Here is a 10,285-nt window from a genome sequence, read left to right on the forward strand (position 1 = left end):
GTGCAACACACGTCTCTATCATGATACAAAATTATTATTTTTAATATGTAATAATACTAAAAATAGTGAAGTTTTCATCAAAATAATGGATACAATTCAACAAATGTTTTTATTGATCATAGTAAGCGTGCACGTGCAACGCACGTTTATGGAGTGGCATGTCGGGGCAACGACCCAGAAGCGGTACCGGCTGAGTGCGCAAGGCGTGTTGGAGCAGTGGACGTCCCCGAGAGCTTTGCAACTTTGACGACATGGACCTCGTGTCATGTGGGTTGCAACTATTGCACGCATGCCGAATGCTTGTCTCTTCATGCCACAAGAGAGTGCCTCATGACTTCTTTTTGGCAATGATGGAAGAGCGGCTTGTTCGGCAGGGCGAGTCCCCTACCTAGTGTGTGTTTGTGGTTGGTATTTGTCGTGGCGACCATGAGAGTGGCGATGACCATATGCTTTTGGTTTTGGTTTTCCATGATTAATTGGACAATCTTTTGCTTAATCAATGAAACGGCAAAACTTTTGCTTCATGTTTGAATTTATTTGTATTCGTCCTCATTTACTCAACTATAATTCAGATATATCTTCTATTTTTTTGGCATTTGTCGTGGCATTCGGCACGCTGTCGAGAGTGAGCATGGCCCTTTAATTTGTTTTGGTTTTCGCCTTGTTTTCCATGATTAATTGGCCAACCTTCTGCTTAATCAATGAAACGGCAAAACTTTTGATTCATGTTTGAATTTATTTGTACTCATACTCATGTACTCGACTATAGTCAAATATATCTTATGTTTTCTTTACCGGTAAAGAAGGCATGCTAAACCTTCTAAGCATGCCTTTTAGTCATAGATGTGTGCTCATGCTGCTCTTGGTCAATATAATATCTTTGGGTTTCTCATGAATATAATATTTTTGGATTTAGTAAAAAAAGGCATTCGGGTCTTGCATCCACCCATTGGGTTCTTTGTTATGCTGCGGGAAGAAATCCTTTCATGTTGGCCCTTCAAAATGAAAATGCTTGGCAATGTTACCAGCTTATACTTGGTGCCCAACCTAACCACAAACCGCAAGAATACTGTTGTCCAACAAAGTGTTTTATAATAATCCACTCATGGTCAGTGAAAACACAACATAAGTAAACAAATGACTCACTAAACAACCATTCTTTAAAAATATGGTAATGCCAAAAGTTGGAATTTGGAAAGATATATAGAGGTACAATATATACACAAACACTCACATGCGGATCTGAAACCTCCATGCCCAATCCTTCTATAATATACAACAAAAAATAATATATTTTACAAACACAAGAGAAAAGTAAAAAAAAAAAGGAAAATTCCCTTCTTTGATGACACAAACAGGTCAAGGTCAGACTACCATTTAGTGAGCAAGAAAAATTGATAGCATGGATAGAGTGATATGAGCTGACCGAAAATGATAGTTTGAAGACCGCAATAGAAGACATGAGCTCAAGGGGCCATGCACAAAATACTGACATTAAAGGTGAATCACAATACATGATAGAAGTGGTACTAAAGATTAGGTGAAGCAAATTACCCAAGAGAAAATATGTACCGACTGTCGAAGGAGCGTGGCCAGCAGCAGACTTTGGAGGGAAGATTTTACCACTAAATAAGTTGCTCCATTTGACATGCTCTAAAATGGACTAATGAAATAATGTAGCAATCCTCTGCAATTTTGGAGATTTAGAGGTACACACAGATTCTACAAAGTGTCAAATATGTGATGAAAAAGAAAAATGTAGAGCAATCGAAGTACAAGCAAGTTATATGCATGAATAAAGAATAACGTACAAGAACGTAAGGGCTAAAAATTCAGAATGCATAAAATTTACATATGCCCAGGTCACTGACCAATAACCATGAATACTTGCATACTGCGCAAACAGGGATAAATAAATTTTGATCTTCAGTTAATCAGCTAAGCATTAGGTTAACACGTTGGTACTATTTTTTCTTTTTCGTCCAAAACGGAACCACCATGTCCTGAGCTTCCTAAACAACAGTAGACATGCATAAGAATCCTAGTATTAAACTATTAATTAACAAACTCAGGGTAAGTTTGGGTAACTGGTTTTTGTAGAGCTTTCTTGGACTTGTAAATGATGTCTATGTCATGTCATATGTCAAACGATCGAGGCAGGCCCTGATTGCTATGCAATCATTGCTCTCTGCTTGCTTAGTTGGTTTGAAATTTTGACAACAGCAGGTTTACTTGTTTTAGCGGGGACTTGTAAACAATTGCTACTTATTTTTTAATCCACAACATAAAATTGGAGAGCAATCCAATAGGATTATTTCACACAATATCCTGAATTGATCAAAACTACTACCCAACACCCACCGCCAAACTGCTCAATTTGAGCGAAATCAGATAGAAAGCAATAGCGGCTGCAAGGTGCATATCGGTATCAGGCCACTCGTGATTACCACTATTGCTTAAAAAGATGTCGGTCATGCTTCAGAAACTTAGCGGCTGCAAATTCAGGAAAAAAACATAAAAGACATCGGGCTCCATAAATGTTTTTCCTCTAAATAATAATCTGCAGCATAACCTGACCAAAGAATAGTATCACTCTTTTTAGCTCTGCTCGAAGGGTGACACCGCTCCTGTAAGAGCAGCCGCCATTTAGCAATCTCACACTCCGGAACCAGTAACAAACAATCAACCTCATAAACCAAGGAAGGGTACGGCGTGCATGTTTGCTCACCTATATGATGGTGGCGGTGGAAGCGGCGAGGGTCATGACATCAATGGGGCTCTGGAGATAGATGGTGCCCTCGGCGGCGGAGGTCACCAGCTCATGGTCTGTCCTGGCGAGCTCGGCAAACTCAATGGCAACGTGTTGTCCATCCTGGTCCTCTATATCCCCAACGGTAGCTAGATCTTGCTGTTGCAGCGAACAAGATAGGATTCAGTTTAGGACAAAGACCGAAAGAAAGAAAAACAGGTCGGGGATTTGATCCTTGCGCTAATTTTCTACCCGTCGAGGATGTGGGCGTGGACGTGCAACGCACGTATAACCCTGAGAGAGAAAAATGTCCTGTATAAACATATTTCTTTTGCATATAATATGTACTATGTGGATTCTGCAAAGAGGAAATTCATCTCATTCATATTTGGTTAGTTTTGCAGACATGCAATTCATCTCATTCTTATTTGGTTAGCTTTGCAGACATGTAACCAATTCATGCACAAATGACAACTACAAAATTTAAACAATATGGTATAATTAAAGAGAAAATCCAGGGCAATTACCTCTCTGGAATATAGTTGAGACGGCGGGTAATTACCTCTCTGGAATTATGGAAGCCTGTAGGTCCCGCTTCTAGGCTAAGTCCATATATGCCCAGTCGCCTCAAGATAATGCAAGAGATTGTCCATATCAGTCAGAAGATGATGCTCAGTGATATTCAATGCATAAAATGTATACATTAGTGATCTATCAGTAAAAGATACAGGCAGTTTACATACCATGCAAACGTCAGTGGACAATTCTTATCCGAAAAAACGTCAGTGGACAATCACCCAGCTAGCTTCTTAACTTATCATTTTTCCTCACAAACTCCATATAATCACATGTTGTGTTCACATATTGATAGTTAAACATGACTTTGTGATGGCCAGCCCACTTATTAGACTTAATCAGCATAGCCATCGCATTGCCGCAGTCTTCATGCCTTAAAAATTTGACTGCCATTGTGTTAAACACCTTATATTCTTCTGCTGTTTTGCTTCATGATTTTCGTATGAACCAGAAGGCATCTGACCCTTAAGGAAGGATCTACTTCAGCTACCCAAGGCTCCATGTTCTCCAACAATCCTTGAACTTTTATTAACTAATAAATCCTTGAAAAGTTGAAATCGGCAGTAAAGAACATAAGAATAAAGAAAAAAACTAATCAGAAAAAAGAGAGCATTCAAGTGTCAATAGTAAAATAAAATAGTTCATTGAGATTTGAGAACACCTCAACTTTGCACCATCAAGAAGAATACACAGATCTTCTTGTCCAGGAAGCTCGTCCCCATGCGCCGTCACCTGCTCAGCAGATAAAACAAATTAATGCAGCAAGTTTTTTTTTGAACGAAAAAAAATATTTCACTGAAACTTGTGCACAGGTAAATCGCTTCTCATCAAAATTGAAACAATGTAAGGGGCTTGAAATGCCCAGACTCTAAGGGGAACATCAGCCCCAACACCAAACCTTCTTCGCGGCAGAGGACCCCCAGTTCAGCAGCATATTAATCCCTTCCCTTAAGAGCATGGATCATAGTCTAACAGTCAGACTAAAAAATCATATACAGGAAAGCAGCAGCAGCAGCAGACCATCAGCGACAAGCTGGCAAGCACGCAGCATCAAGCACTAACACATCACACATTCGCAGCAAGCAGGGCGGGAGGAACGGGTGTAGTTACCTTGCCGGTGACGGGATTCCTGGCGGCGGAAGAGGAGGTGACTCGCGGTGACGATGGAGGTGACCGGTGCGGCAGGCGGGCGGGCGGCTACGGCGGCCGCTCCAGCGGCGAAGGGCGCGGCGGGCGGCTACGGCAGCTCCGGCAGCTCCGGCGGCTAACGGCGGCTAATTGCTAGGTCGACGGAGGCGGAGTGGCGGCGCGGCGGGGGACAAGCTGCGGCTCCGGAGGCGGCGACCCGTGGCGGGGCGGCTCCCGTGGCTCCGGCGCCGCGAGGCGGCGGTGAACTGCGCGGCTTCCTGTGGCTCCGGCGGCGCAAGGTGGCGGTGAAGGGCGCGGCTTCCCGTGGCTCAGCGCGAGGCTGCGGCGAAGGGCGCGGGAGGGGGAGGAGGTTGTGCGGGAGGAGGAGGAGGTCGTGCAGGCGGACGGTTTGACTGCGGGGCAGATTATCGATTGATTGATCGTAGTGGCTTAACGCGTGGTTTGTAGCGTCAAACATTGAAGCATTAAAAGCCATTAGATCTTATTGATGGATGAATTTGATTGTTTGGTTCTTCGCCCTCTCTTTCTTTTATAGGTGTAGTAGATAAACAGAGAGTAATGAAAAGGAAAAGGTTTTCTGGACTGGGCCTCCCTAGGCAATTTTCCGCGCCAGCCCACCTGGATCACCCGCACCCAGGCCGGCCTCCAAGGCCACTTTTCCTAAACCCGAGGCCCAGCCGCAGCCCACACCCCTCCTAACGCGTTGAGTGAACCCTCCTCTCTCTACCTGCGTTCGATCCCCCTCTCCCTCTCGTCTTTCGCTCCAGCGCCGCCAGAGAGAGGAGCGACCCCTCTCCCGATCCCATCTCACTCCCTCGCCTCACTCGCCTCCCACGCACGCGCTCACAGAGGCAGGAGGCGATCCCCTCGCTCGTTCCTCCCCTCGTCTCCCTCTCCTCTCTTCCACATCGAACCAGGGGAGGAGCCCCAGCGCTCAATCCTCTCCAAGCCGTCAGTGACGACCGAGCCTCTCCTAGCGCGCCCCTGCATCGGTCCCTGCCGTGCCCCTGCATCGCGCCGGCGACCATGCACTGCCGTCCCCGCGCCCTGCTGCCTACTAGAGTGTCACGCCGTCGCCGTTCGTTTTCAACCGCGGGAGCGCAGTCCTCCTCCAACTCCATCCCCTGGCTGCCTCTGTCTGCATCGAGCAGCAGTAGCTCGTTGCTCAGCGCCATGGCACCCGCGCCCTCAAGCTCCTTCGCCAGCTTCGCCTTCCGCGCCACCATCGTCGTGGCCGCTCCGTGCTTCTCCGCCGAATGACGTCGCCGCCGGCGTGCTCTGCCAGGATCCGGTGGATCGCGGTTTCCCCTGCGGCTCTGCTGCCCCGCCACGTTCTCGGAGCCGCGGCGCCCTGCTTGCATCAAGCCGTTGCAGTCCCGCCGCGCTGCACCCCTGCCTTGTCTCGCTACATGGATCCGCGAGCCAGCACCAAGTCCAGCTTCGCCCGTTGACTGTTTCAACCTTCCGCGTGGGCCCTACGTCGCCTCTGCCAGCCATGTACTGCTGCATGCATCCGCCAAGTACATGGATACGCCGAGTCCTCCCCTAATGTGTGTACGACTACTGAAGCACCGAAGTCCTAGGATACGCCAAGTTCGACTACCATCAACATGTACATCTACCAACGCCAAGATCGGGACCACCAAGTACCCCTCGGATCAGCAAGTTCGACTACCCCGACGACGCGGAAACGCCAAGTACCTCTATGGAAGACCTGAACGCCTACGGACATGAACGACTACTGTTGCCCGAAGAACCGCGGTTCACAAGCGTCGTGAATGACTACCATTGAACGTGGATTCGTCAAGTTCCTCGATGACCATGTACCACTACCGCTTCGCGAACAAAAACGACTACTTCCTCGCTGGGATGTGTACCACTACTTCCACTACCGTTGCGAGAACGTCTACTTCCACTACGTCCCCTCGAACCCGAACCGTCTCGTTTGCTCACTTCGAAGGTATAACCACCGAGACGATGCCCGTGAATGAATGCATGTTGTATGAGATGCACCCTTGTTCGATAATGTCGCCCCTCTTTTGCCATGCCGCCGACACATGGGACACCCGGTATCCGGGAGCGCCCCACCTTCTTTTGCTCGCTCCCGCCACTTTCTTTTGCACCAGTATCTCCATGAGCTACCGGAACCGATATGTTGCCGTGGCATCACTTCCGGATTCGTTGTCGTGGCGCCCCTTTCGTTTCCGCCACGATGACAAATGCTTCATATAATGCTCTTATCAACATTTTCATAAAACTTGCATAAAACTTGTTCATGTCATCCGCATCATGATAACAACAATTAAATGTTTAAATTGTTGTTGCAATAAATTACTAAAGCATACGGGGATTTAAAGGATTCGTTATTTGTTATATCCGGCCCCATTTAAATTGCTTAAATGGTATAGTTTTGTTATGCTTCACATCTTGCCATGTTAACCAACATTTAATATTGTTGAGTACATAAACGAGATTGAACTAAATAACTTGAACGTGGTGTTTCGTCAATATGCAACGGAGTTGCATATGGAGCTCCACTTAATTTGTAGGGTTGTTTGTGCACCTTGCCATGCCATGCCTCTTTAAACCGGACATGCATCATACTTGGTTGTGCATCATGCCATGCTTATGTGGTGGTTGTTTACCATGTTGTTTGCTTTCTTGTTGTGATACCTATGTTGTGATACCTACCACTTGCTTATCATGCCATGCCTATGTTGTGATACCTACCACTTGCTTATCATGCCTCCCATATTGTTGAACCAAGCCTCTAACCCACCTTGTCCTAGCAAACCGTTGTTTGGCTATGTTACCGCTTTGCTCAGCCCCTCTTATAGTGTTGTTAGTTGTAGGTGAAGATTGGAGCTTGTTCAATGTTTGGAACATGGATATTTTGTTGGGATATCACAATATATCTTATTTAATTAATGCATCTATATACTTGGTAAAGGGTGGAAGGCTCGGCCTTATGCCTGGTGTTTTGTTCCACTCTTGCCGCCCTAGTTTCCGTCATATCGGTGTTATGTTCCCGGATTTTGCGTTCCTTACGCAGTTGGGTTATAATGGGAACCCCTTGACAGTTCGCCTTGAATAAAACTCCTCCAGCAAGGCCCAACATTGGTTTTACCATTTGCCACCTAGCCTTTTCCTTTTCCCCTGGTCGGCCAGCCCAAGGGTCATCTTTATTTTAAACCCCCGGGCCAGTGCTCCTTTGAGTGTTGGTCCAACCCAGAGCACCGTGCAGGGCCATCCCTTGGCAACTTGGGTTACGTCGGCTCCTGTACGCTTAGCTTATCCAGTGTGCCCTGAGAACGAGATATGTGCAGCTCCTATCGGGATTTGTCGGCACAGCGGGTGGTCTTGCTGGACTTGTTTTACCATTGTTGAGGATGTCTTGTAGAACCGGGATACCGAGTCTGATCGGAATGTCTCGGGAGGAGGTCTATTCCTTCGTTGACCGTGAGAGCTTGTGATGGGCTAAGTTGGGACACCCCTGCAGGGATTTGAAATTTCGAAAGCCGTGCCCGCGGTTATGGGCAGATGGGAATTTGTTAATGTCCGGTTGTAGAAAACCTGAAGTTGACCTTAATTAAAATACATCAAACGCGCGTGTAACCGTGGTGGTCTCTTTCCGGCGGAGTCCGGGAAGTGAACACGGTGTTGGAGTTATGCTTGACGTAGGTTGTTTTAGGATCACTTCTTGATCATACTTGTATCGACCGTGCTTTGCCTTCTCTTCTCGCTCTCATTTGCGTATGTTAGCCACCATATATGCTAGTCGCTTGCTGCAGCTCCACCTCATACCTTTACCTTACCCATAAGCTTAAATAGTCTTGATCGCGAGGGTGTGAGATTGTTGAGTCCCCGTGACTCACAGATACTTCCAAAACCAGCTTGCAGGTGCCGATGAGTCCGTGCAGATGACGCAACCAAGCTCAGGAGGAGCTCGATGAAGATCTTGTCCTTTGTGTTGTTTGGTTCTGGTTGATCAGTAGTGGAGCCCAGTCGGGAAGATCGGGGATCTGTGTAGCATTTGGGGTAGTCTTCTTTTATTTTGGTTCCATAGTCGGACCTTGATTGTATTTGGATGAATGTAATGCTTTATTCATGTATTGTGTGAAGTGGCGATTGTAAGTCAACTATGTTACTCTTTCCCTTATGTATTACGTGGGTTGTGTGAAGATTACCTCACTTGCGACATTGCTTTCAATGCGGTTATTCCTCTAAGTCGTGCTTCGACACGTGGGAGATATAGCCACATCGAGGGCGTTACAACCATCGTATCAGATAGAGGAACACAGTTTACTTCAAAGTTTTGGCATCAGTTACACCAGACTTTGGTTACGAGATTGGAGTTCAGTACAGCATTTCACCCGCAGACAGATGGACAGACCGAGAGAGTCAACCAGATACTGGAAGATATGTTGAGAGCTTGTGCGCTAGATTATGGATCTAGTTGGGATGACAATTTGCCTTACGCAGAGTTCTCATACAACAATAGCTATCAGGCCAGTATGAAGATGGCACCGTTTGAAGCTTTGTATGGACGCAGATGCAGAACGCCGTTGATGTGGGATGAGGTAGGAGACCGACAGTTGTTTGGACTAGACTTGATCAAGGAGTCTGAGGAGAAGGTTAAACTAATTCGCGACAGACTGAAGATTGCTCAGTCCAGGCAGAAGAGTTACGCAGATTCAAAACGCAAGGAGGTAACATATGAAATTGGAGATAGAGCATATCTGCGAGTATCACCCTTGCGAGGTGTGAAACGTTTTGGAGTTAAGGGATTGTTAGCCCCAAGATTTGTAGGACCATATCATGTTTTGGAACGGATGGGAGAAGTTGCCTACAAGTTGGAATTACCTGAGGGATTGTCAGGAGTTCACGATGTGTCCCACGTTTCCCAGCTAAAGTAGTGTCATGCTGAGATGGCCGATATACCGTTAAGATATACAGTACCCTTGGAGGCGATTTAGTTGGACAGTGATTTGACTTACGAGGAGAAGCTAGTTAAGATTCTTGAGTTTGCCAGCAGAGTCACCCGCAGTAAGGTTATCAAGTTTGGCAAAGTTCAGTGGAGCCACCATACCGAGGATGAAGCCACCTGGGAACAAGAGGATGATCTCCGCAAAGACCATCCACACCTATTTTCTAGCCAACCCGAATCTCGAGGGCGAGATTCATCTTAAGGGGGGGTAGGTTTGTAACATCCCAAATTTTCAATTTGGAATGTTATACATAGGTCATTCATGCATATCATATTTTATTGCTTTTCCGTTTCGCAATCCTCGAAATCCTAAGCAACTCAAGGACCCACGGAGAGAGTTGGGGATTTTCCCGGTTTTCATATTTGATTTTATCAAATAATGAAACGAAGATTTTGATTTTAATTATTTTTCTCTCCGAAAAATATTTCATGTTAAAAATAAATGAGAGGAGATAATATGACTTCTCCAAAATAATTGAAATATTGGAGGAAAAATATTAAAATCATTTATTTGATTTTATTTGGTTTTATTCGGATTTTAGTTGCATTAGAAAAAAATTGCATGTTTTCAAAATTGCATTTTAGGGCCAAGAAAATGGTCATCTCGTTCTAAATATTTTATTTAGACGGTGAAAATTTATTTTGGCATTTTTAGGTTTTTATTTTATTATCTAGGATTTTATTTATGTCGGCGAAATTTATTTATTTTTTTTAAAAGGTTTCCCGCGCCCGACTGGGCCTAAGGCCCAGCCGAGCCAGGCCGGCCCGAGCCGCCACCGCCACCGCGCGCGTGCGCCGCCCCCGCCGCCGCTCGGACCGGAGTC

General features: G+C 46.0%; 1 long non-coding RNA gene across 4 annotated transcripts; it reads right to left on the bottom strand.

Moving 5' to 3' along the window:
* Positions 1 to 1,142: 1,142 nt before the first annotated feature.
* LOC119303039 lies at positions 1,143 to 4,861 on the bottom strand. 4 transcript variants are annotated; one of them, XR_005147824.1, is made up of 4 exons: positions 4,436 to 4,861; positions 3,987 to 4,057; positions 2,729 to 3,867; positions 1,143 to 2,627 (listed from the first exon to the last, which is right to left on the bottom strand). It is a non-coding gene; the product is annotated as an uncharacterized LOC119303039 (long non-coding RNA). The 4 variants fall into 4 exon arrangements; XR_005147825.1 differs by having other exon boundaries at positions 2,729 to 2,908; positions 3,312 to 4,057; XR_005147822.1 differs by having other exon boundaries at positions 2,729 to 4,057.
* Positions 4,862 to 10,285: the final 5,424 nt, after the last annotated feature.

This window comes from Triticum dicoccoides, chromosome 5A (assembly GCF_002162155.2).
Source record: "Triticum dicoccoides isolate Atlit2015 ecotype Zavitan chromosome 5A, WEW_v2.0, whole genome shotgun sequence".
NCBI classification, from domain to species: domain Eukaryota; kingdom Viridiplantae; phylum Streptophyta; class Magnoliopsida; order Poales; family Poaceae; genus Triticum; species Triticum dicoccoides.